This window comes from Egretta garzetta, unplaced genomic scaffold (assembly GCF_000687185.1).
Source record: "Egretta garzetta isolate BGI_Z169 unplaced genomic scaffold, ASM68718v1 scaffold55, whole genome shotgun sequence".
In the NCBI taxonomy this organism is placed as follows: domain Eukaryota; kingdom Metazoa; phylum Chordata; class Aves; order Pelecaniformes; family Ardeidae; genus Egretta; species Egretta garzetta.
Genome location: NW_009259863.1, coordinates 3,862,923 through 3,888,529, shown reverse-complemented (window position 1 = coordinate 3,888,529; position 25,607 = coordinate 3,862,923). Strand labels below are relative to the sequence as shown.

General features: G+C 38.0%; 1 long non-coding RNA gene across 1 annotated transcript; it reads right to left on the bottom strand.

The window, feature by feature from the left end:
• Positions 1-2,372: 2,372 nt before the first annotated feature.
• Positions 2,373-19,130, bottom strand: LOC118452420. Its single transcript, XR_004842187.1, has 3 exons — positions 19,120-19,130; positions 8,952-8,958; positions 2,373-2,453 (listed from the first exon to the last, which is right to left on the bottom strand). It is a non-coding gene; the product is annotated as an uncharacterized LOC118452420 (long non-coding RNA).
• Positions 19,131-25,607: the final 6,477 nt, after the last annotated feature.

Below are 25,607 nucleotides of genomic sequence, written 5' to 3'. Positions count from 1 at the left end.
CAGAATTCTCCTTGAGAAGGTAGCATTTTGACAGCTTTTCTCTTTTATTTTAAGGATAGACAAGTCTGCTTGTAAGAAATAAAGATACCATTAATTTCCTTTTCTTGAGTACCTGAAGAGTCTTGTAATAGATGGAGCCAGGCAAACTTTTTACTTTGGGATACTTGTACTGGGTTTCCCCATATGTCTGAAGAGGAGTGTGTTTCCATTTCTCTTCTTTCCTCTCTCTGATTTTAGGAGAAGAAAGAACACTCAGAAATTCTCATCTGAGGTAGAAACAAAGTAGCAAAGAGAAGGGAATTTATTCCTATTGGACTTTAGACGTTCCAGCTTTTGAAACCTTGAAAGCACAATTTCACATTACACAAAATGTCAGAGACTGCAGAACACCCAGATTTAATAATAAACGAAATGCCTCCTCATAGCCATTGTTTTCTGAGACTAGGTGAACATTTTTGGAAATTAAGGGGCTGTTAATGTGAGCTTTCAGAAGATAACATTTCTGTTTTATTGAAATAAAGTTTTAATAAAATCTCTCACCACTCTTACCAAAAATAGAAAAGAAAAAAAACCCCAACCTGAAAACCAAAACTCACCAGAGTACTATTTTTCAGTAAAAAGCAGAAAGGGAATTTCCTACTATTAAATGATTAAGAGCACTAGTAGTGGGTGTGACGTTTTCTAGTTCAAGATCTTTCTCTGCTAGATTTTTTCAAATCTCTATTGATTACAGTAATCTGATCCAAAGGAATAGTGGATATCCTATGCAGAATGGAACAAGTCAAGAGCAGAGACTGAGAGAAAACCTCCTATGACATTCAATAGTCCCGTAATCAGATAATCAATGTAGAATGTACTGCGCTGACTGTACTAGGGGACTTGAAACTCCATCACTGCTTTCCAGGACTTTATTTTAAATCTTGAGGTGTTTCTCTCTTTCATATTCACCAACAGTTCAGCCTTTATCCATAGGCATCTCTTCACAGAAAGATATTTTCCCATTAATAATATGATCCCCCCAAATTTTCCAGTTGAGGTAATTTTGTTGATAATATATCCACCAGATATACTCTTAATATTGCCAGGAAATTTTGCTTAACTGTCCAAGAAAAGGCAAAATACACCTCCACCAACCACCAGACTTATTTTTCCTACTTTTACACCACATTTTTAGAACACGGAAATGTCAAATTAATGGTCAGAAAAATGTCCTTTGATTTTGTTTTCATGGTTATATGTACCCATATAACCAAATGAATTACATGGTTTTCATATTTTATTCTTACCACACGTTTCTTTATTGCTTTTTTTCACCCTGTATTTGGAACATCAAAAGACTGTTCTATTACACTAGAAATACAGTATACTACTGTATTGTTTTTGTGTGGCAAGGTTTTAGTAGCAGGGGAGCTATAGGGGTGGCTTCTGTGAGAAGCTGTCAGAAGATTCCCCCGTGTCAAACAGAGGCAATGCCAGCCGGCTCCAAGATGGACCCGCTGCTGGCCAAGGCTGAGCCCATCAGCCATGGTGGTAGCACCTCTGGGATAACGTATTTAAGAAAAGGAAAAAAACCTGCTGCGCAACAGCAGCTGGAGAAAGGAGTGAGAATGTGTGAGAGGAGCAGCCCTGCAGACACCAAGGTCAGTGCAGGGCAGGAGGTGCTCCAGGTGCCAGAGCAGAGATTCCCCTGCAGCTTCTGGTGCAGCCCATGGTGGGGAAGGCTCTCCCCCTGAAGCCCATGGAGGCCCATGGGGAAGCAGATCTCCACCTGCAGCCCATGGAGGACCCCGTGCCAGAGCAGGTGGATGCCCAAAGGAGGCTGTGACCCTGTGGGAAGCCTGTGCTGGAGCAGGCTCCTGGCAAGACCTGTGGAGAGAGGAGTCCACGCTGAAGCAGGTTTTCTGGCAGGGCTGGTGACCGTGTGGGGGACCCACGCTGGAGCAGTTCATGAAGAACTGCACCCCATGGGAAGGACTCATGTTGGAGCAGTTCATGGAGGACTGTCTGCCATGGGAGGGACCCCAAGCTGGAGCAGAGGCAGAGTGTGAGGAGTCCTCCCCCTGAAGAAGAAGGAGCGGCAGAGACAGCATGTGATGAATTGATCCCAAACCCCATTGCCCATCCCCCTGCGCCACTCAGGGGGAGGAGGTAGAGAAAATTGGGAGTGAAGTTGAGCCTGGGAAGAAGGGAGGGGTGAAGGAAGGTGTTTTAAGATTTAGTTTTTATTTCTCATTACCCTATTCTGATTCAGATGGTAATAAATTAAATTAATTTCCCCAAGTTGAGTCTGGTTTGCCCATGACAGTAATTGGTGAGTGATCTCTCCCTGTCTTTATCTTGACCCATGAGCCTTTTGTCGTATTTTCTCTCCCCTGTCCAGCTGAGGAGGGGCAGTGATAGAGCGGCTTTGGTGGACAGCTGGCATCTAGCCAGGGTCAACTCACCACAACTACCTTTTCCTCCCCAAATGTCACAAATTATCTATTCCCAAAATAAGATGTTTTCTTTACTATGCATTGTTCAATGTCATAAGGTCTATCCTTCAGAAAATTTATGCTTTCAGACTACATGATATAAAAGCCACTATGAAAAATGAATTGCACTGAATTGCTTTAATGCATGTGAAGATCCTCACCGCACTGCTGCATAAACAGCAAAGCTGAATCAGAGATATAAACAACAAAATAAATAAACTTTCAAGGGATATTCAATTTTATTGAATTGAAAAAGATTAAATAAATGTCCTTATTTTTCTTCTAGAGCCTATAAAGCTCAGATTTTGGGGTTTGGGGCTGCTAAAGATGCAAATATTCACCGAGTGAGATTTTCAGAAGCACGTGGCTATTAAATTCCTGATTAGTGTCTATGAGCTTTTGTAAATCCTACTACAGTACTGTCTGCATCTTGAAGTGTCTGAATTCCTTTAGAAACCTTGACTGAACTACTACTTGCATTTATCACAGAATAGAAAAGAGAAAAGCATTAAGTCTAAGTTTCTAATTAAAATGTCAAAATGAGATATAACCAAGATACCACAAACTTTAGTGGCAAAGAATGCTCCTCTAACCCAACACTCTTGTGTCAAGTGTGGGGTTTTTTAATGAGAGACACAGATGCTCACTCTTTATGTGAATAAACACAGTCAGGTTAAAGTACCTGCAGCCATCTTACTGCTGGGAATATGCAGTTTTCTGAGTGACTCGTGGGATGCTGAGGTTTTTTGTGATTCTGACAAAGTCTGTGATTGCTTGTTTCTCTGTAAACAAAAATTTGAGGGCATTACAAAAGACCCCTTTGGTGTAAATTACAGTACAAAATATATGTTACCTGATATCAGCTAATGGATATGTAGAAATATGACATACCCATAGAGTGGGGGTGCAATATATAATAGAAATGCTTTATACCATCACTATTGTTTTTTTGCTCCTGCTATATCAATTTTCTGAACAGCCAACAGCTAGCCTTATGGCGTAGTGGAGGCAGGATAAAATGACTAAGTGATATAAATGTGAATTAAGAGAAAGAATACTTTGTTATTTGAAGTTGGTTTTATCATAATTAAATATTATTTTATCCCCTCTTAAAGAAATTAAGATTTTATATACATTTGCCAAATATTTCAATGTAGATCCTTTCTTTTCAAAGTGTGAAATGTTTGTGCAGTTTTAGTGACAAGCTAGAAGAGATTATCTTTGTTTTCTAGAAAATTTTCAGGGTATATTAACCAGAATTCTCTTCAATGTTAATATTATGAGAAATGATAAATTAGGTCAATAAGTTTAGACTAAGTCATTTGACTGTGTTTTGCAGGTACTGTTGTGCATCTTGGCAAATGTAAATGTCCATGGCTTTACTAGACTTCACATCTATCTCATTTTTTTAATAATGTATGTACAGATGGCTTAGCTTGAATTTTGTTCATCTTTGTGCACTGGCAACAAATTACCTCAGGATGAAGTCCAATCATACTGTCTTTCCTCCCACAAAAATTCCAGTAACCACAGACACAATCACAGAATTTGGATTGTAACCTGCAGCTTGATGATACTTGTTAGATCTGCAGTCATTCGCTTAATTTGAAGTTTACTGAAAAATTATTGCGGTAAAAATTAAGTTTGTCTAAAGAAGATACTGGAAAGATCATCAAAGGGTTTAAATGAAAGTGCATTCTGTCTACTACCAATCTGTTTCTCTCCTCTCGAGGGTACCTAGAGGTCTGATGGGTTCTTTACCACCATAGACTTTAGAAGTGGTGTCTCTGAAAAATATGGGGCAGCTCTGCCGAGGCTTTGAGCCTGATACTGGAATCATTCATTGTGCTGTTAGATTAGCTGCATGCAGTTCTGCCTTCTGCCTGTGCTATCCACAAATATCCAAGAATATCAAAACCATATCATTGACTACAGCTGGTAAACAGTTTATGGGATTTCACTGTATTTGTCAATTCCATTCTAGGTAGCTGGACTCAAGATACCATCTACGCAAATGTCTGATCTATTTTGAATCATAAGATTGAAAAGATCCCATGCCAGCAAGTTCCATCTGTCAAATTTACGTTTATTGGACCATGAAATTTTTCTAACATCTTGAGCTTTTTGCAGAGACTATCTTCTCCATATTGAAATCAATCAGATTACTACTGACAAAACAAGCTATTTCTACCAATAAAAGAGACAGGCTTTAAGCAGCTTGCTTAAATTAAAAGAATGACCACTTAGGAAGAAAATATCACTACTAACACAACTACTACATACAATAGGTAAATATATATAAAGAATGTTATTTATGTATACTTGCAAATTCCTTTTGCTAATGGCTACTCATGAAGAGTTTACACTTACGTGACTGGCTGGATCAGGATCTAATATCAAACAGTTCATATAGAAAAAAAGCGTAATTTTCTCTACTTTGCTGCATAAGCTGTAATCATTTTGCAAAAGTCCTGCAAAAATACAGAACGTTACTCTTTGTATACACATAACTTTCCCTTGTGACATCATAAAGATATGATTTGTAAATTTTATTACATTTTAATCTGAGCTTTAAAGTTCAAAAGACAAAAACCCCCTCTAAATTCTTTCATATAATCATTTTTTCTAAAATTATAACCCAGATGAAATAAAATAATATGCTTCATTCTAGTTAACCCCCTACAAAAAATAAATAAGGGGGAATGAGACACCATGAGCTCATGCTATTCTAAAGGAATTCTGAAATTTAAATGAAGGCAAAAATTTTGAATTCAGAACCTTATTTAAATGTCCTCCAGAGCTTTTTCTCATTCATCTTACATTAGCCAAGAGAAAGAGAGTACAACAGGATCCTTCTGAATATGTAAATTACTCTGTATTAATAAGCTTCAGCAGCTGTATTTTCTAGGTTTAGCTGTTAGAACTCAGCTAACGCAATAAGACCAAATCAGATCTTAGTAATTTACATTTTTATAGTTCTTGCTAAAGCCATCTAGAATTGGCTTTTACTGCCAAGAGAGGGCATAAGATAGTATATAAAAATGTACTTACTACACTTGTTTTAGACTTTGCTTTCAAACATGAGTCTTTCTTAAAAATAATTAAAGAAACACAGAACATTCAATAGCCACAATGGGAAAAAACCCAACCAAACAAAGAAAACCCTGTTCAACTGAGAAGGAAGTTCAAAAAGAGTTGTAATATTGCTGAGATGAAATCCACTGAGGGAAAAAAGGGGAAAACCAGCCACAGATAACTGACAGGGAAAGAAACATTCAACGGCTAAAGGAACAAAAGTCTGTGGAAAAGTTTTTATTATAAATGAGTGCAGGGTAATTGCTGTATATGTACAGCATTCCACCTCTTTGTGTCAGATTTTCTAGCACAGAGAGGGAGAAGGAAAAATATTTATATTCGTAATAGGTGTCATGGGTTTCCTTATACTGCAAAGGCTTTTAAAAACCTCTCTTGGAGAGAAAGGTTGGAATATATGTATTAGTTGCACAGGTTTCATTACTGGGGTAGTTGTATTTCCATCCACTGCAATGATTTCCAAGACAAGACCTTTAGATTAGTATTGCAAACTGTGCAGATGAAAAGGTTTATACGATTTAAACTAAACAAATTCTCAATGCTTCCTATATCTTAGGTAGAAGTAGAGGACAGATCAGTCCAACAATTGCTGGAGAATGATGTGCTCATATGCATCCACCAAAGATCTCTAAGTGGTTTATAGCAGACAAAAGTTACAGGCTAAGGTCTAGCCTTTCTCATCCAATGTGCCTGTCCTATATGAGGATAGAATATAAAAACCATTTTTTAATTTCAATCTCCTGAAAAATAATATTAGATCTATACAAGTCTATAATCTGTCAACTCCAGCATATATTTTGGGTAGGACAGATCAATGAAAAGAGCAGGTCTGCGTGATTTAGTGGCATGTAAAAGACGTTTTTAAATGTTCCAAAAAGAAACAGATGTCCAGGTCATGTGCAGAAAGACAATATCCTCAAATTGTCTTCTTTCAAAAACAACTGAACCATTTCCTACAGGAGAAAGAATGGTATAGCTGTCACCAAAACTATTTAGTTTATATCATAACTCAAATACTACAAATCATGTTTGTTTTACTCTCAGGTAAGTGCATGCAAGTCCTCTGAAGGCTATGGTTTATAAACATTGAATTGTAAGAAGACAGACATGGAAGCACTTGCTCATCATGAACAATGGTACTGATTTTTATGCTGGAAAGTGTTCTATTCTCCTGCCCTTATGTACTCTTACAGCATGAAAGTCCAGGTTCATACACAACACTGATGGAGGTTCCTCAGTCTAGACATTGAACTCATGTTGTTAACTGCTAGAAAAATTGCAAACTCTAATGCCTTTTTAGCTCATGGGTATTTTAACAAAAAAAGGTCATAGTAGATGTATGTGTGCATGGGTGCATGCAGAGAAGGCAGAAGAGTTTTATAAGTACAGTATCATACCAAACAAGAGCAGAATAGATTATTTATTGTCAAGATAATACTAACAAGATGAGAATACTTAGTTGTTGTACATGAGAAAATAGAAATTAAATAGCCATAACCTTTCAAAGGCCTTGTTAGTGCCTCCTATGTGCCCTCCTTTCTGCTAAGATTGTTTTGACACATACCCACCCCTCCAAGCAAGAGGACAGGCAGCAAAACCCACACTGAGGGCTGCTGTGCAGGTGCATGAGTTCTGTAACTCATTTACTGAAAATGGTTTTCTTCACAAAAAGTCTATTTTGTTCAATTTCACCATAGAAAGGAGAGTTGAAGCATATGATTCTAGCAATGTCAGTCAAATCACATGGGAAATCTCAAAACAGCCGGGATTTCTGAATCTTCCGGCATTCTACCTCCCACAATTTCATCTTCCAGCCAAGTTGTCACACACACATCTGTGTGTGTGTGTGTGTGAAGAATAGACTTGAGCCCTATAACCTTTATATCTGTTATAAATCCTGTGAAATCCCCTCTGAGGGCTGCTGCCCAGGTGCACCGTGCTTTCTGCAGCAGCACCTATGGATCCCAGGTGCTGCAGTGCCAAGCTTGCTGCTAGCCAGTGCCCTGTCCATGCTTAGTAACACTTGGAGAGGTTGTGCAAAGGTAAAAAGATAACATCTTAGGCCAAACAATCCTAGTTCTGCCAAAGTTTCCTCATAAGCCATGTTTCCTAAACCTCTGATCATTAATGTTGCTCTTCTCTTGATTTTCCATGCTAAACCCACAACTCTCTTTAAATATCATGCTCAAAACTGGACAGAGATTTCTGACTGTAATCAAAGCAGAGGCTTGTGACACCTATACATTAAGGAATCTTAATTAGGATAGAATTAATCTTAGCTTCTCTCAAATTGAAACGTCTGGGTACTAACCCAATGTAAACAAGAACATTTTCTAAATATTTTGTAACATCGTGCTGACATAGCTAAACACAACGTGTGGGTGTTAAGATTGAAGAGTGTGAGCAATTTGACCATGGACCTGTCAAATGGAGATCTGTGCAGTTGCACATAGCAGGCATTGGAAAGTGTGTAGACAGTGACCCAAGCAATGGATTTTGCAAGATAACAAAGAATAAAAGGAGCAAGCTCTGCAAATAAGCCTGGAGGCTGAGAACCACACAGATCCATAGCTATCACTGCTAAATATGCAGCATGAGTTCCCTGGCGTTGTGTACTCACAGCTAATGTAGGATACGAGTATTAAGGGCTAACAGTCTTATATAGGTAGAGATAAATACTGATAATGTAAAAGAACTAACTGTTAGCACTAAATATATTATTAATCAATATCAGTTCAGTGAAGTTTTGTTTTAAAATTGGTTTGAATTTGTCAGACTTCTCAACAATCCAGTCAAAGCAATCTCAAATTCCCTGATACATACATACATTCTTATATATGTTCATTTGCAACATAGCTGAAGCCTTACCAATAAACAAAGAGTTTTTTCACACATCCTATGGGATATATATAAATGCTGATGAGGATTTCCTCCTTTGCAACATGACAATACAAAACTCTCACCTTCTTCTTAAGAATCACTTAACAACCTGTTGGGTCCCATCATGAATGTGCATCACTAAGTATTTCTATTTATATGTGGTATGCTGAATTTACTTTCCCTGAATTTCATTCAGTTCTTTCAAGGTGATTTCAGATAATTAATTACAAGATGCCATTAACTAGATAATTCTCCAGCATTATTCTACAACAGGCATACCGATCCCTTCCAAATGTTTGGGTCTATGAGGTTGTATAACTTTTTAATATAAATATTGTAGAAGAAATTCTCAACAAAGGGCAAACTACTTAATTTAGACTAATTTGCACAGTGAAGTGTATAAGACAAGAAAAAGTTTGAGATGAATATGTACATTGGTATGTTGCAAGTTTAGGCTAACTGTAGATAAAAGTTCATGATTTTATCAATTTACCATTCTAAGACTAGCATACTGACTTTACAGATTTTTAGAACACAACTTCCAGTGCAGCTGTAGGTATATGTGATTCTCAAGAACTATAAAATTATATCCTACTATATTTGCAAAAAAGCAGTTACTCTAATGTCCCTTGTTATTCTGCTCCCTGAGTGAGTCACTGTGTATACACTTCACCACACTGTTATGGGTATTACCCATTTGTTGCAGCCACCTCAAGATCCTCCAGTACAGCATAACATTGTCCAATTAATGTATATTCCTACCATTACAATAGTCAAATAATATACTCCATTTTCTCCTTATTGTCGTTCACGTGTAAAATGTTCCTGACTGTTATTATGGAAAAAAATACAGTAGTGGCAACGTTAATGCAGGAACAAAGAGCAGTGCTAGATATATTCTTATACTGCCACCTGTTAGAAAGTGCCAGGGGCTTAAGGGATCAGAACAAAGCAGACATTTCCGTTTAAATTCTTCAAGCATTTGCATTGTGCCATTCTACTTTGTAATGTTTTGCATGTTAACTAGTTTTTTCTGCCATATCTTAGGAAATACACTACAGGCATTCTCCAGTCTGAGGGCATGATGTAAATGTAGTCAAAGTTTATAACAGTAAAAGTAAAAAAACAAAGTTCAGATTATCAGCATTTATATATTCACAATAAAGGCATCTTCGGTGTTTTTAAAAACACCATATCAAAGCAGGTGGTTGCTTTTGTTGTTATTAACTGCAGCGCAGAATCAAAACCTGTGGATGCCTTCTAGTTGGCTTCAATGGATTTTAGTCTGGAACCCTTCTTAGTGTCCCATCAGCATTAGTCTTGGAAGCTGGTCTCCTTATAGCCAGTATCACCAGGAAAATCAGCATGATCAGGACTATTGTGTCAGGTACCTCAGCCCCATACCACATAAACTTAGCGACTCTGCCTTCTTCTTTGCCCCGTTCCTAAAACATATGAGATAGATAAAAACCATTAACCCTTGAGAGGGTCTTGCTATTGGCTTCAGATTGTGCCTCGATGTAATAGGGCATGTCTCAAAGTTTCCTCTGGAACTAGAGTGGAAGCAATTTCACTAGAAACTTGAAGCCTGCTTAATGTTTAAAAGGAGTTTAAAAAAAAATCACTTTTTTTCCCTTGTTAAAATCACAAAATGCATCATTTCTGTGACAAACCTAGAGCCTGTGTGTCTTGTAGAACTGATTCTGTCTCTGGAGATTTTATATATTCCCTGCTCAATAAATTATTAATATTTCAGGCCATTCGTTTAGTGAAAAAAGATGGTGAGAAAAGGCTTTTAATGATGAGGAGGCAGCAGGATAGCAGCCTGTTTATGTGAAAATTCCAGGATAGGAGAAAGGAAGGAGATGCTCCCCTTTAAGGTGAAAAATCCTGGCAGCCATAAATAGAGACAAAAATATCCTTACAGCTCTACTCCTTCCTGAACAGTTTTTATGCTGATACTTTATGCCAAAGTTTCAGGTCACAAACAGTAGTAACAGGATTTAAGGTACTCATCTATAATACTGAGTACAGTCAGAAATAAAACCTACAGTAATAATACAACTCCCTACTAAAGGTGTTTTAAAAATAGAACCTTTTTCTTTACATCCTCACACTTTTTTTTTTTTTTTTGTCTGTCAGGAAAAGGTTACAAAATCTTAATCCCTTGTGTAGAAGTTATTTCACCCTGCCTGTGAGAAACAAAGATGAATTGTCCTAAAGACACCTCTCTGGTTTACAAGTCAGGATATTCACTTGAGAGGTCAGAGAAGCTAGTTCCATTCTCTGCTCCAAGGGCTGTTCTGTTTTGGTTTTGGTTTGTTGCTTTGCTGAAAATATAGAAACAAAAATAACCCAGAAAGAAGCTAAAACCCTGGAAAGTATTGTCAAATATAAATCCCTAACTTATTTGTTTTTTACAAAACATGTTGTGCATATAAATTAGCATAATTGTGTGCAAGATATGTCACAGAATTTTTCTCAATTATTAAGCCACAACTAGGTTACACTGGTGTGCAATTACAGTGTGAAATACAGGTTTGATTTGGAGGTTTTAAGTTTTGCATTGGTTTGGCTGAACTTCTTATTTATATTTGGACATTTATTACAGTGGCATGATATTTAGAAGACAGAGGAATTCATAGTATTGTGCTTAAGATTTGGCAGAAGTATTGCAAAACTTCTGCTGAAATGATGAGCCTAGTGTTGGCATGAAGGACATTGCTTGTCAAAGGAACAAGACTCTCCCACACTCTGCTAGAAACCTAACACCTGAAAATTGAAAAATTGGGGTGTAAAGAGCTAGTAGGAACTCTCACATTTACCTATGGTAGATGGTGTATGCAGTGCATCATTTGTCACAGTCACAATCTCACAGTTGATACATGAGTGATGTTCTACAAATATGGTTTGCCGTTCAACATAATTTCTGTGAAAGCAGAAAAAAATCAGTCTCACTGCCTTCTCCTAGTTCCTTGACAGGAGATTATCGTGGGTTTAGTGCTTATGTGCCAATTAGAAAAAATATTTTTCACTTAGCAGTTGAAGTGGAAAGTAATGATGCTGTTATTTAATGCAGACACAGTCAGCCATAGAAAGAGATGGCGCGTGTGCCACGACCACCTACCAGCCCCAGTGTCATTATCGCCACTAAATACTCATACTGTTTTCCAGAAGAACTGCCTCAGTGAGACCAGAGCTCCAAAATGTAATATGCTGGCAGAGATAGCTGTGGCTTTCACATCCATCAGTTAACACAGCTCTTTTAATAAAACATAGTGTCTCAGAAGTGTGTGGCTTACTTTTCAGTCCCGTAGTGTCAACAGAACTAATGGAACCTACCACGATACATCTGAAAGCTCAGTATCAATTTCGCCTGAAGTATGGCAAAAATTTCAATTATTTATTGCCTGAAAAGTAACAATACTTGCACGATTTTAGATTGGTGGAAAAAATGATAAATGACTTACAAGGTACATTTACCCTTCTCGAACTGTGTACATATATTCTTAGCGCAGTGCAAAAGAGAGGAAAGGTTTAGGGAGTCTCATCATCTATGAAAAAAAATTGTGGCCCCTTCCAATACTCTACTTCTCTGTTTCTAGTGCAAGAACATTGTGTGAATGCTGTACTCATTTCCATGTCAAAATGATGACTGAAGAGAAACCACGCCTTTTAAACAAGACATACATTTGAAAATGTCTTTGGAAATCTGCCAATTTTAATTGAAGGGATTCTTTCTAAAAATCTTAGGGGACATGCACGATACACATTGTGGCAAGAAATGTAGTGATCTCATGCATAGTGATTAAATTGTAGCTGACAAAGGCAACAACATGAAACATATTTAATTTTATGCACTTTGAAGTGTACTTAAAAGAATGAAAACCAAAATCAAAATATTAAATAGCAATACCACAGGTCAGGTTGTTGCAAAATCTTTCCTTTTGGTGAAAATGTAAAATGTGATTTCTTTCCTTTAGCAATAAATGACTAAGGCAGCAAAACCTCAGATTGTTTGGCTTCCTTATATTTCCTTTTGGTTGTGCAGAAGTTGCCTGAATCAATAAATAATAATTATCAGAAGTATGTAATTCACTGTAATTCCACTGAGATACTGTTCACTAAATAACAGAGACCACTAATTACTGTAAGACTTTTTAAAATACCCCCATTTCTCTCCTACTTTCAGCTTTCATTTTTTTTAAACTAACCACTGCATTTTACATGCCAAAACATAAATTATTATGATGCTAAAAAGAGCTCATTTATCCAGCTAGTCACACACAGCAGACAGACACCCTAGTGCATTTTTCAAAAGAACAGTTTTATTTTAAAGGAAAAAAATATCAAACAATAAAGCTTAAACATAATTTACCACTTCTATGAGAAAATATGTGAACTATACCAGGCTGACTTGACCCTTTAGCACCCTTAAAATACGTCAGTGTTTCATCTACTATGTTGCTCTGTGTTGTACTTTGCTTTTTTTTTTTTCCCTGTAAACTTTACAAGCAATGAATAACACAGAGATGCAGTTGGGAGATATCACCTTAACCATATAGAACATTAGTGATTTTGATGAGTTTGCTGTATTTAAAAGCAGACTTTGGACAGGTCAAACACACCAAAACAGCAAAACAGCCCATAAAACTCATTTCTGTGGTGCTGACCCTCCCAAAATACCTATACTTATTTGTGCTGCTAAAGTAAGGTTCAGAAATACAACAGAGGGGATGGAGGGGGAGAAGTAACAGCAGCAACATTTTGTCCCACTCTTGACTGGGTGCACTCTTGAGAGGCAAAGCACAATGCTTTCCAAGCATGTGATTTCTGTGAAAAAGATCTTACCAGAGATGATTTTAGTTCAGAATCGTCATTCACCCACAAAGGATAATTCCCAAATGAGTGCATTACAAAAAGTATAAGATATGTGTTAGAAAAATGTAAAAGATCTTTTACCAATACAACTAATTTTCACATCCCATGTGAGCCAGTATCTTAAATCTGGTGGTAACATTCTTTGCAACATTAGCTCATAAATTATACCACAAATTTAATATGGGCTGGGAAAAATGTTCAACACTGAGTAGTCTATAAAGATTATTCAATAATTATCAGCATTTTTAAATGATTGTAACTCACTGTGGGCATTAAAGGCAACAGGAAGAAAGATATAGCTGTGTATTTTCTAGTCTACTTTCCATCATCCTTGATTCCTATATGAGTTCATTCCACACCCTTGGGTGAGCCCTTAGAAAGATCTTCTCTCATGCCCTGAAGAGGTTTATTCCTATTACACGGAATTTCAGTGTTCCTGAATAGCAAAGCTGATAACCATTTCTTCATCCTAGTGGCAGATTTTGCCTAGGTGTAGAGCTTCTGTGAAATACAAGCTGTCAAAGTGCAACATGCTTCTCCAAGAATATTTCCTCAGTTGAATAATCAGACAGTCAATTGCAATGTTACCACTCATTTCAGTGCTACACATTGCCAACGCATTCACTTTGGGCACCTATTTGTTCCGAAAAGAGAAATGAGGGGTTAGAGAAGTCCTTGTTAAAAGGAAAAAAACCGCAGTTCTGACGCTACTGATATAACACTTCTGAATTTTTAAAGCCATTAGAATTAAAAGATGTCTCCGAGGCCTCTAGTGTTGCGTAGTTTCTTAAAGTTCAGTTAATGACTTCATTCGATTTTGGCTGTTGGCATTTACCAAAAATTGAATATCCAAGGAATGATGGGCCGTGTATTCCAGATAAAACAATGAATCTGAATTATTTAATTGCGGCAAAAGGCACACAGCACAGCAGCTGCTGATGCTGAGAGCCAAGCTGAACCAAAGTACAGATGACTATCAAGGAACACAGCATACGTCTAACGTGTGAAACGTAGAGCAGTACTAGGAAACCCCATTTCCCAGTTTGTGAGCAGTTTCTTTAAACACCTCGGTAAGAAAATATATAGAGACCTACCACTACCTGTTCTCACAAACGACTGATATTTATAAGATGCATTTCTCTTGAAAAGAGGAAAATTCCTCCCAAGTTAGTTGTTAGTTTGAACCGCTAGCAGTTTCCTCTCTTTCTTTTCTTTTTTTTTTCTTTTCCTTTTTAATGCTGTTGTTGCTATGGTGATTTGCCCCGATCTGCAAGCAGGTACTTGCAGCACTGGTTATATTCTTACATCTTAGCTGTCAAATGGGTGCCAGGCTAGCATGTTTGGTGTGATACACTGCTATTTTTCTACTGTGAGCCACAATTCTCAGGTAAGGCAACGCTGGCAATACTGTCACGGGTTTCCTGATGTGCCTTGTCTCTCTCACTCACCAATGACAACAGTTACACCGAGATTATGTGCTCCAGAATGAAGGTTGCAGCCTACGCAAAACCTTGTGGGTTTATTGTTACTCTTCAATTTTTATGTCAATCACATGACTTTTTTTTTTTTTCCTCTTTTTTATACTTCTCCATGTCGCAAGGAAGTTACTAGCAAACTAGTGAGCATTTGGGGTACTTTGTTGTATTTTAAAGCAAAAATGTGCAGTAGCAACCCAGAGAAAAGGATATGATTTGCAGAATTGTTTTTGTAATTAACAGAGTTACATCCTAAAGCTCTGCTCAGGCACACTTTTACTGAAGTCAAAAGGCAGTTGATAGGAATGAGAATTTCTTGCCTTCTCAATTGTCAAAAATTTTGTATAGGCAGCCCCCTTAGTAATGAGTTAGGGGGGAATATTTTCAGATTTAACACTGAACTGCTGGGTAATATAAACCAAAATAGGAGAAGGCAATTTCAGGAAGCTGTACTAAACTCATTCAATTCAATACCCTTTTCATCTTGTCCACTGGCATCTGGTTGCCTACATCAAGAAAGCTTGTAGAAGAAATAGTGAATATTTGACACAGCAAAAGCGAGTTGACTTTCAGAAAACTTTTGTTGGTAATAGCCTTTAAATTACATGGAACTTTGTGGTTTAAATAGAAAAATGTACTAAGCTATTAACTATTCATTCATATACACATAGATACAGGACAGAGATGAAAGCAGAACATCAACACGACCTTTTCTTATATAAAGAAATGATGGAGAGAAGTGAGTTCTCCACGCCTTTATTCTGTTCCTTTCGAAGTGTCAAGGATGAACTGCCACCTGTGAAATTAGAAGTAGTCTTTTCAGCAGTTACTCCATCTCTGGTCTTCCTGAAACCATTCACCAACATCCTTTCTGGGCATATACTTGCAGTGAAAAACAAGAGAAAAAATAGAATCAAAAAGGACTTGCTTTACAAGCAGAAGGGAAGCAAAATGAAATTCTGTAATGCTGTTTTTTTGCAAAGAGCATCTAGTACTGTCTTTATTCAACATGTGATTGAAGTTTCTTGGACTATCTCCTAGGGCTCCATGAAGGAAGACTAAGAAAGAAAAGTGAAGTTATGAGAGGTATGCACAGAGAATAAATTGTTCATCCCTTAATCAAAGAAGCTAGAAACTTGCCAGCTGAGAAAGTGAGAAGAGACAGGAACATGCAGTCACAAACCTCCAGGCAGGTTGCAGAGTCAGAGAGTCATTCTGGTTGCAGGGAAAAACAAAGACTTCCACATAATGAGGACAGAAAGACTGGAAATGAAAACCTGAAAAAAAATCACAGAAAAACAGGTCAGTGAAAAACAGAAATATTCAGAACATCTGTGCCCTGCAGCATCCTTCCACCCTACAGTTGTTCAGGAGAAGAGACCTGTAAGATTTACTAGAGTTTTGATGTATCAGTTACAGGAATTGATTTCAGATCAGAAGGCAAAGTTCACAGGCATGCACCAAAATTAAAAGTTATATAAAATGTACAAGATACACTTGGAAAGCTGCATTTATGTGTCCTGGTTTTGGATGGCATAGAGTTAATTTTCTTCCTAGTAGCTGGCTGTGTTTTGGATTTAGGATGAGAAGAATGTCGATAACACACTGATATTTCCGTTGTTGCGAGCAGTGCTTACACCAGTCAAGGACTTTGTCAGCTTCTCCTGCTCTGCCAGGTGCACAAGATGCTGGGAGGGGGCACAGCCAGGACAGCTGACCCCAACTGGCCACAGGGCTGTTACAGACCCATATGACATCATGCTCAGGGGGAGTCAGTTGAGGGGAGAGCGATTGCTGCTCAGGACAGGCTGGGCATTGGTCAGCGGGTGGTGAGCAATTGCATTGTGCATCACTTGGTTTGTACATTTTGTATATTCTCTTACCATTATTATTACTGTTGTTATTCTTTTCCTCTGCTGTTTTATTAAACTGTCTTTATCTCAATCCATGGGTTTTTGCCTTTTTTTTCCAATTCTCTTCCACATCCCACTGAGGGAGGGGGGGAGTGAGCGAGCGGCTGGGTGGTGTTCAGCTGCCTGCTGGGTTAAACCACACATTAATAAGTAAGGAAGATTTTTTGTGCATAAGTAGCAGCCGAAGTTGGACAAAACTGCAGAGTATGAGTTAGTTTTATGGGAAGAGTTAATCAGATGCTTCATGGGAAGAGTTAATCAGATTTTGTCTGTGCAGCCATGAAACTAGTCTGAATTTTTTAAATTTTACTGAGCTGCTCATTTCCTCTGCTGTTTAAAAGAAGCTAACATCAACATTAACAAAGTTAGAAAATCCATGACTGTTAAGCTGTGGAGTGTATCTACTTAGAGCATTCTGATTAACTAGGTAAGAATCCTTTCTTGTCAAAAGCCATTGTTCTTCAACTGAATTAAGGAGCATTGTCCTTTTAATGAAGGATTATTATTTTAATGAAAGATTAATAAGGGACAACAATTGTCTTTCGAAGAAAGAAACAGCAACAGAAACTGGTATTTCGCATTTAATCAATTGCAAGTGTGCAACTATTTATGGCATTCTCTTAAGGTCATTTCCATACAAGTCAGAGACCATGTTTGCAAGCTGCACTTGTAGCCGATAATATAAAACATGCAAAAGGCAGCTGATCTTAAACTCTAGCATCACTGTCCTTAAAGAGCAGCGGATTGAGATATGGATCCGTAAAATCAAAACCATTTTGCAAGACCCACTTTTTTCTTTTACTCACTCTAATAACCTCTTGGTGCCTGTACAATTATCTATAGTTAATATAAGAACTTCAACTTTTCTCAGTTCCACATTTCAGTGGATTCTACCCTGCAATACTGACTGTCTCACTCAGGCATGATTTTTGATGTCAAGAATATGTTAAAATTGGTTTTCATAAACCTATGGTTTACGACCTGTTTGCTAGATCTTCTGAATAACTGCAGGTACAATTTAAGAATGATTTTAATTCGTGTTGGATTATGATTACATCAGTAACTGGATGTCAGAGAATTTCTGTTTACTGCTGCATTAGCTGAAAGAAAACTGAAGTGGAAAAACCCAAATGTTTTGACTTAAATCCTTGCTGACAGATGGACTTAGTCTTTAACTTACCTTCACAAAACTGTCATGTACTAGCCAAAGAGAGCTGCAGCCTTAAAAATTCGGTTGCTCAACTATGCATTGTGAAAGCTGACAAGTAACTTAGGATTTCTTTTTTCTTATATTCCATTTTAGATGTTTACTATAGTATTATATAAGCCTCTTTTATGCTGTTTCATACAAATAAATAGTTTTGCTGGGCTAACTTAGAATCCCGCTGGCACATATTTTGCTGAGTTATTGTAACTCATGTCCCGTTATTCCCAAATTAGACATCACAAGATTACCTTCAAAGTTGAGCATTAAAAGTAGATGAACACAGACTATAAAACTGGATGGCAAGAATCCTCATTGGTATTGGATGAATGAATCATATTCTAAAGCCAATAGTTTGTTGCTTATGGGCTATGCTGCTTTGCTGATAGGATTAGCAAACAAATTGATAAATAAATCTCCCTTGAAATAAGAATGCATAAAGTTACAGTAGTGTTTTATTGGTTTGTTTCTTCACTATTTTAACTTCTGAAATTTCTCAATAAGAACCTTCTGAAGGTAAAGAGAGCTTTTGTTTGGGTTTTTTTTCAGTATAATAGACTGCTCTTTATTTTAAGGTGTGTTCGTTTCAAAAAGAAGGGAATAGATTTTATGTACATACCTGTTCCAGAAAGAAAACTAGAGATAAACCCATTATTTTCACAGGGGTTGGGCATTCATTCAACCTATAGAACACCAATACGAAGAAATTATAAGAAGCATCAAGTAGGCAAGGTGTTAATGTAATATGATCAATTTCTAGATCTGTAAAGTGTAGGCTTAGTGATCTTGACAAATGTTGAAAATGGATTGGACCTTCATTGGCTTAGAGGACTTCTTTGTATAGTTGCTACTGTTTACAGAGGAATTTGCACTTTTAACCCCGAGAAATGCAGTCCTCCAGTATTCAGAAAGCCACAGCTTTCCTTGCCCTCATTGTCTCTTCTTATTTAGCATATTGTGCTAACTCTCAGTGTAAGAAACTAAGTAAATGGAGAGGACTGGGTGAGGGAAAGTTGCCAGGAGATTTTCTTGTCCATATAACAGAGTCAATATAACAGAAAAGAAGGACTCATCCTTTGGGGAGTGTGGCTCAAACTCTGTAGTCAGAATTACTTAGACTCTTAGATGAGAAGTTCATTCATACTTATATATTTCTTCCCTGTTAAAGGGAATGGACTATGAAGTACCTAGCAAGGCACAAATTTTGTAATTCATAAATACGAAATGAATTAAAAACATACAAGAATTTCTTCAAAGGGATAGATCCCAGGTAGAGAATAATAAAAAGCAATTGTGTTTTCTTTTTTTTTTTTTTCTTCTGAAGGAGGAATCTTAATGAAAGGATAAGCTGTATGGCTGATGTACCTATTTAACACCTTCACCATTCTATCTCTATTTGCTACAAGCCAAAAATGAAAAGCCAGATATCTGTAGAGTCTTTGAGATCAATACATGGCCCACAAAACAGAACTATTAACCCACATAACCCTTGGATTTCCAGTTGCTGCAAAAGCTGCAACAGTGTGGGCAGCAATCTGTGACACACAGAATTTTTGGCAAACCATAGAGGACATCCCCAAGTTCTCCCAATCAGAGTCACCCATTAGCCCAATCAATTCTTTATTGTATGTAGCAGAGCATGAAGAGTGAAATGTTTTTCCCCAAGTCAGACATAGGGAAAAATAAGTGGTTTAGGCAATGATACCACTTCCACATGTTTGGAGTTGTAATACACGTTCAGCTGAAGGTTTGCCACCCTATGTAATGTAACAGCTATCCCTTAAGCAGTCTTGTTGCCATCACAACAATAATATATATGCAGTTGCAGTGACTCATTGGCCCAAATACTGGCACTCAAATACTAACATAATGTTTCTTGTATGGAAGGTAAATGGAGCATACCTACTGTGTAAGGTCAGAAAACTGAATTAGATTCCAGGGTTCCTTATGGAGACACTGGACCAAATTAGATGTTTCCAAGTCGAAATCAGGAAAGTCTTCATGAAGAAAGGAGAGTGAACTAGTGTGAGTGAGAAGAAAGTGCTAAGCACAAGATGTATTTAATTACAACCCTTCTGAGAACTTGTGTTTTGTGAGTAAAGCTACACTTCTTACTGTCAGGATCCAGGCAGCTGGGCCTTTCTACAAGGATAATTATCCAACTGATCAGAGATGAAGCTTCTCAAAGCCCAGAAGCCACATCAAGTAGCCATTTTTCCCAGAGAATTATCCCCAAAATAGACAACCTGGGTTAAATTCCTTTTATAGTCTGCTCAGAATTCACATACTGCTACAGTATTTTAACCTTTGGCTCTCTCAGTTGAGTACAAGGAAAGAGGGAGGGACCCCTCTTAATCCAGCCGACACTGGAGCCAAAGGACAACAACCAAGAAGAGCCACTTGCTGCTCCGTGAGAAAAGTGTTCGGGTCAAAGTGGCAGCCTGGTGTTCTTGTCCCTGCTACTAAGAGTGTGTGCGCACATATGTTCACCAGTCCCTAGATAAAGAGCAGGTGTGAGACAATGTCCAGCCATAAACTGTTTCTAGAGTATGGTACATTACCCTGTGTACCCACAACACCTGTAGGGAAGACAGGATTCATATATGTAGAATAACAGAATCACAGAGTGACTGAGGTTGGAAGGGATCCCTGGAGGTCATCTGGTCCAGCCATCTTGCTCAAGCAGTTTCACCCTAAACATACTGTCTAGGACTATGTCCAGACAGCTTTTGAATACCTCCAAAGAGGGAGACTCCACAGCCTCTCTGGGCAACCTGTGTCAGTGCTCAGTCACCCTCACAGCAAAGAAGTGTTTCCTTATGTTCAGACGGAGCCTCCTACGTGTTAAAAATATATTCACCAAGTACAAAATATATCAGGTTTAGTTATATGTCAAGTTGGCTAAACCATGTAAGATTGACATCGCTGATGATTTGGTGAGAGTCCTTTATCCCAAAATGTCGATGTTAGAAAGGTTCAGAACAGTCTAGGTTCTTTCCAGTCTTCCCGCACAATAGGGTTAAGTGTTTCTAATATCCTTAAATGAAAAATGACTAAAAGGTATAAGTGTTAATTAAAAGTCTTCATCAAGTACAGAAAGTAAAGCTGAAGAAGTTTGAACAACTGTGAGTAGAAGAGAGATTAGAATAAAAACTTACATGCAATCCTATTTGCAGTAGTTACTAATACACTTCCTGATGATTAATACTATTCATCAGATTAGTCACACAGAGAATAGCAAGGAGATTTTCCTCTCAACAAAAAATTTACACATGAAAACAATCACAGACACATTCTGTATTCAGCTTTGACTAGTATCAGATAACTCAAATCTCCAGCATTTCAAACCCTATTTACTGCCAAATTTAGGATGGCTGGGGAATGTTCAGGATGAAATTCAGATCTTTGTTTTATCATTTAACATATATTATACATTTATTTGTATCTCTTATCACAGAAGAGGGAAAAATGGTAAAAAAAAATTAGGAGAGTACTTATCACAAGGAAATGAATCTGGGTTTCCTCACTGACTCATAACTTCTGAATGTATTTAATTTCAGTGGATTAATTACTCAAATCAAACTGAATGATAAACTCAGTCTGATATAAAACTGCAGAGCACACTAGTTTTTAATTTTTCTGCATTTCAGTCTTTTATAGATCTTCTCCCAAAATAGACCTACTTCATTTTCTTCTCTTTATGAGAATGTGAACAATGCTGGGGAAACAATAAATAACAGCAGCAACTGTTGCTAGATAAAGTGTCATGAGCCACCTTGCAAATAATCACCAAGATCAAATTTTCTGAAAGAATTAGACTGCAGTCTAAACACGGGCTTCAGTGACTTTGAATCTATAATTTAAAAACAAAGATAAGTGATCGCTATGATTCTTTACAAATGTCTGTCATGTTAAGTTACTCTTTCGTATGTTGGGGTATGTAATAACCCAGCATCTCATCTAAAGTCCATAAAACCCTTTGGTCAATTAGAGATGTTAAATCCTTTTCATGAATAAACAACTGCTACAGTATGTATTTGTAAAAGTACACACTGGATATGAACTTCCTATAGTTTAAAGCACTGCAAAAGATGAGCAGACCATATGGATACTGACTTACACGTATCACATACAACAACCAAGTGCACTTCAGTATCATAAGTCACATCAAAATGCTCTTTCAAACACTATCTTTTTTGCCCCTAGCATAACATCTCACTTCACAGTACAGCTCAGAAAATGCTTTTTATTTAAAATCTAACAAGTCACCGCAATGACCTAGTTCCAACAAGTTACCAGAGTTACTGAACTGACATTTCAACAAAGCCAGAAAATGAGAAGCGCTAGCTAAGAACAGTGTTCTCATGTTCTGCGCACTGTTAAAAAAGGCCTCGTAAGACTCATCTGAACATATCTTGGACATGGTACAACTGAGCAATCAACAGATGAAGGAAACACCAGGGACAAAAATTAAATACTCTATTTGCAGTTTCTTGAGAAGAACTGCTTCAATGAGAGGTGAACAGTTGCTATTCTGCAGCTTGTCTTAGCTGCAGCTAGGCCATTGGACAATAGGATATCAGAAAAGGGGAAGGGTTTCTTTATCTTACCAATTCTGATTTCTGACTCTTAATTTTCTTCTGACCCACCTTGACAAATTAGCAAAGGTTACTTATTAGTAAGACCTGTTTGCTCAAAGTTTAGAGTAGGTCTCAGCAGTGTTTTCTTCTTTTACAGGAGAAGAAAATGGTTTTGTTGAAGAAAATATTGGTTTTGTTATGCAGACAAGTGATGGGATTTTGTAAGTTGTAAAAAGAAGCAAAACTCCACAAAACATCTTGGTTGAGATCCAGAAGGTTTAAGGCCCACAGAAGAAGTTTACTGGGTTGAAATGATGTGCTGGTTTCGGCTGGGGTAGAATTAGTTTTATTCATAGTACCTAGTATGGGGCTGTATTTTGGATTTGTGCTGAAAACAGTGTTGATAACACAGGGATGTTTTCACTCCTGCTGAGCAGTGCTTGCACAGAGTCAAGGCCTTTTTTGCTCCTCAGCCCACCCCACCAGCGAGGAGGCTGGGGGTGCACAAGAAGTGGGGAGGGGGCACTGCTGGGACAGCTGACCCCAACTGACCAAAGGGATAGCCCACACCGTATGATGTCATGCTCAGAAATAAAAAGCTGGGGGAAGAAGAAGGAAGGGGGGGACAATCAGAGTGATGACGTTTGTCTTCCCAAGTCACCATTACATGTGATGGAGCCCTGCTTTCCTGGAGATGGCTGAACCCCTGCCTGCCCATGGGAAGTGGTAAAAGAATTCCTTGTTTTGCTTTGCTTGCATGCGCGGCTTTTGCTTTCCCTATTAAACTGTCTTTATCTCAACCCATGAGTTTTCTCACTTTTACCCTTCCACTTCTCTCCCCCATCTGACTAGAGGGGAGTGAAAGAGCATCTGTGTTGTGCTTAATTGCCAGCCAGGTTAAACCATGACAAATGGATATCCACAAAAATACTCATACAGTATCTGTTTGTGTGTAACTTTAGAAAAATGATATTTTTCAATGTTCAGCAAAAACTGAAATAAGAGCAAATATATCATAATTGCAATGATTTGACCTAATTCGTAGTTTCCACTACTGTTTACATCATGTTTTATGACCTGTAATGTTCTTTTAAATTAGAGTGTTTTCCCATGAAAAAAGAGCTAAAAAGTAAGTAGCTAAAGTACAAGAAATAGGTTAATTTTGTCTTGGTTTGGCATAAGAAACAAAATGGTTTAACTTCCTTCCTCTCACAGTGTACAGATAAACTTCACAATCATTGACAAAGACTCAATGACTGGTAGGTAATGCAACTGAGATCAATGGCTCATGAGAAAACTGAGATTTGAAGGAAATTACCTTTCTGGAGAAGGCCCGGTGTGGTAAATGGCAACCCAGGAAAGGGGGCAGGCTGTCTGTCCTCTGCCCCTGACGTAAATCAAATAAAGTCCTCCAAGTGTTGCCTCTTGGTTGGACACTCAGTAAAAGACATTCCCAATGCTAATCCATTACTTTTACATGGTATTCATGGGTGCACCTGCAAGCCTGTTGAGGATGTTGCCCATCACGGGCCTCTTAAGGGAAATTCCAGCTTTGCACTTATGGTCTGTGTGTTTTTCATATAAGCAATCATATAAATGGGATTGTAATGGAGCCAGCCAAACAACCAAGCACGTATCTTGTCAGTGAGGTAAGCCACCACTCTGCAAAATCCACAAAGCCAGAAGCTAAGTTATTACAAACCTCGTTATTCCTCTGAAAGCAGATCACAGAATCATAGAATGCTTTGGGTTGGAAGGGACATTTAGAGGTCATCTAGGCCAACCCCCCTGAAGTGAGTAGGGATATCTTTAACTCAATCAGGTTGCTCAGAGCCCCATCCAAACTCGCCGTGAATGTTTCCAGGGATGGGGCCTCCACTACCTCTCTGGGCAGCCCTTTCCAGATGTAGAGACAAGTGCTGTGCTCCTTTCCTCCTTTGTCTTCTCTCTCTCACTATCCCCAGACCCCAAAACATCAGAACCTTGGAAAAAGATCAAGCCATTTAATAACAGACACATGAGATTTTTACAAAATATGCTGTGTATGACCACTAAGATGTTTTACAGTGCCAGGATTGCTACTTCACTTTTCCTTGGCATTGTCCAGATGGGAATTAAGCATACCTCCCACATATTAACAAACAATCGTCAATAAGCATAGAACATATAATGACAGAGATGAAACTTAGATACATCACTCTGCAGCGTATGCATATACCAGTTCAAATGTTATTGCTAGATGCATCTCTAAACTCACTTCTTACCATCTGTGGCCACAGGTGTGAAAACTGCATTTCCTTCAGTTGGAAAGATCCTCTGCTATAAATGAATAAATAAATTTAAAAAAAGAAGTTTCAGAATACAAATAATAAGGAGATGCAGGAAGACTTCTGCTTGTTCATGCATCTCTCTTGAATGCTTTTGCAATGGCTGGTTACATGCAAGTACACAGGATAATTCTTGTTTAGGAATTTTGCCTGCCTGTCACTAAACTGCTGTTATTGGAAAAGAAGACCTGGTTATGGGACCCAGTTTATTAATTTATTTTTTTTGTTAATTGAATATTCCCAGATGATACTGGGCTACCAGCTCTAGGTGGCCCTGCTTGAACAGGGGGTTGGACAAGATGACCTCTTGAGGCATTTTCTATCCTCAGCCATTCTGTGAAATTCCAGTGTCTTTCCCATGCTGAGCTACCTGCATCCTGTTGGCTACACAGACGTTTCTTCACATAAGTGCAGGGCTATTTTGTCAAGTGCCTTCTAAGAGCAGATGCTCTTTTGTATACTCTCTTTCCAGCTAGTCATGCTCAAAGAGTAAATTGCTTTTCTTATGTCCTGCTTGCAGAGAAAGAAAATCTCCCCTTTGATTCTGCTTGTGTTTTCCAGTTGCTTGTCCTTTCTCTCTTTCTCCCCTCTATGCCAGTCCTCAAGGTCTTTGAAATCCTTGTCTCTTACTGAAGTAATATTCAAAATATTGCCAGTAATGCAACAATCTCTACTTGAGCTCCCTTTTCAGTTTCCTAGCAGAGTAAGCAATTCTCACTTGTTACAAGAAAGGAAGGCTGGCCATTTTCACTGCTGGCAGCATTCATTTAAAAAAAAAAA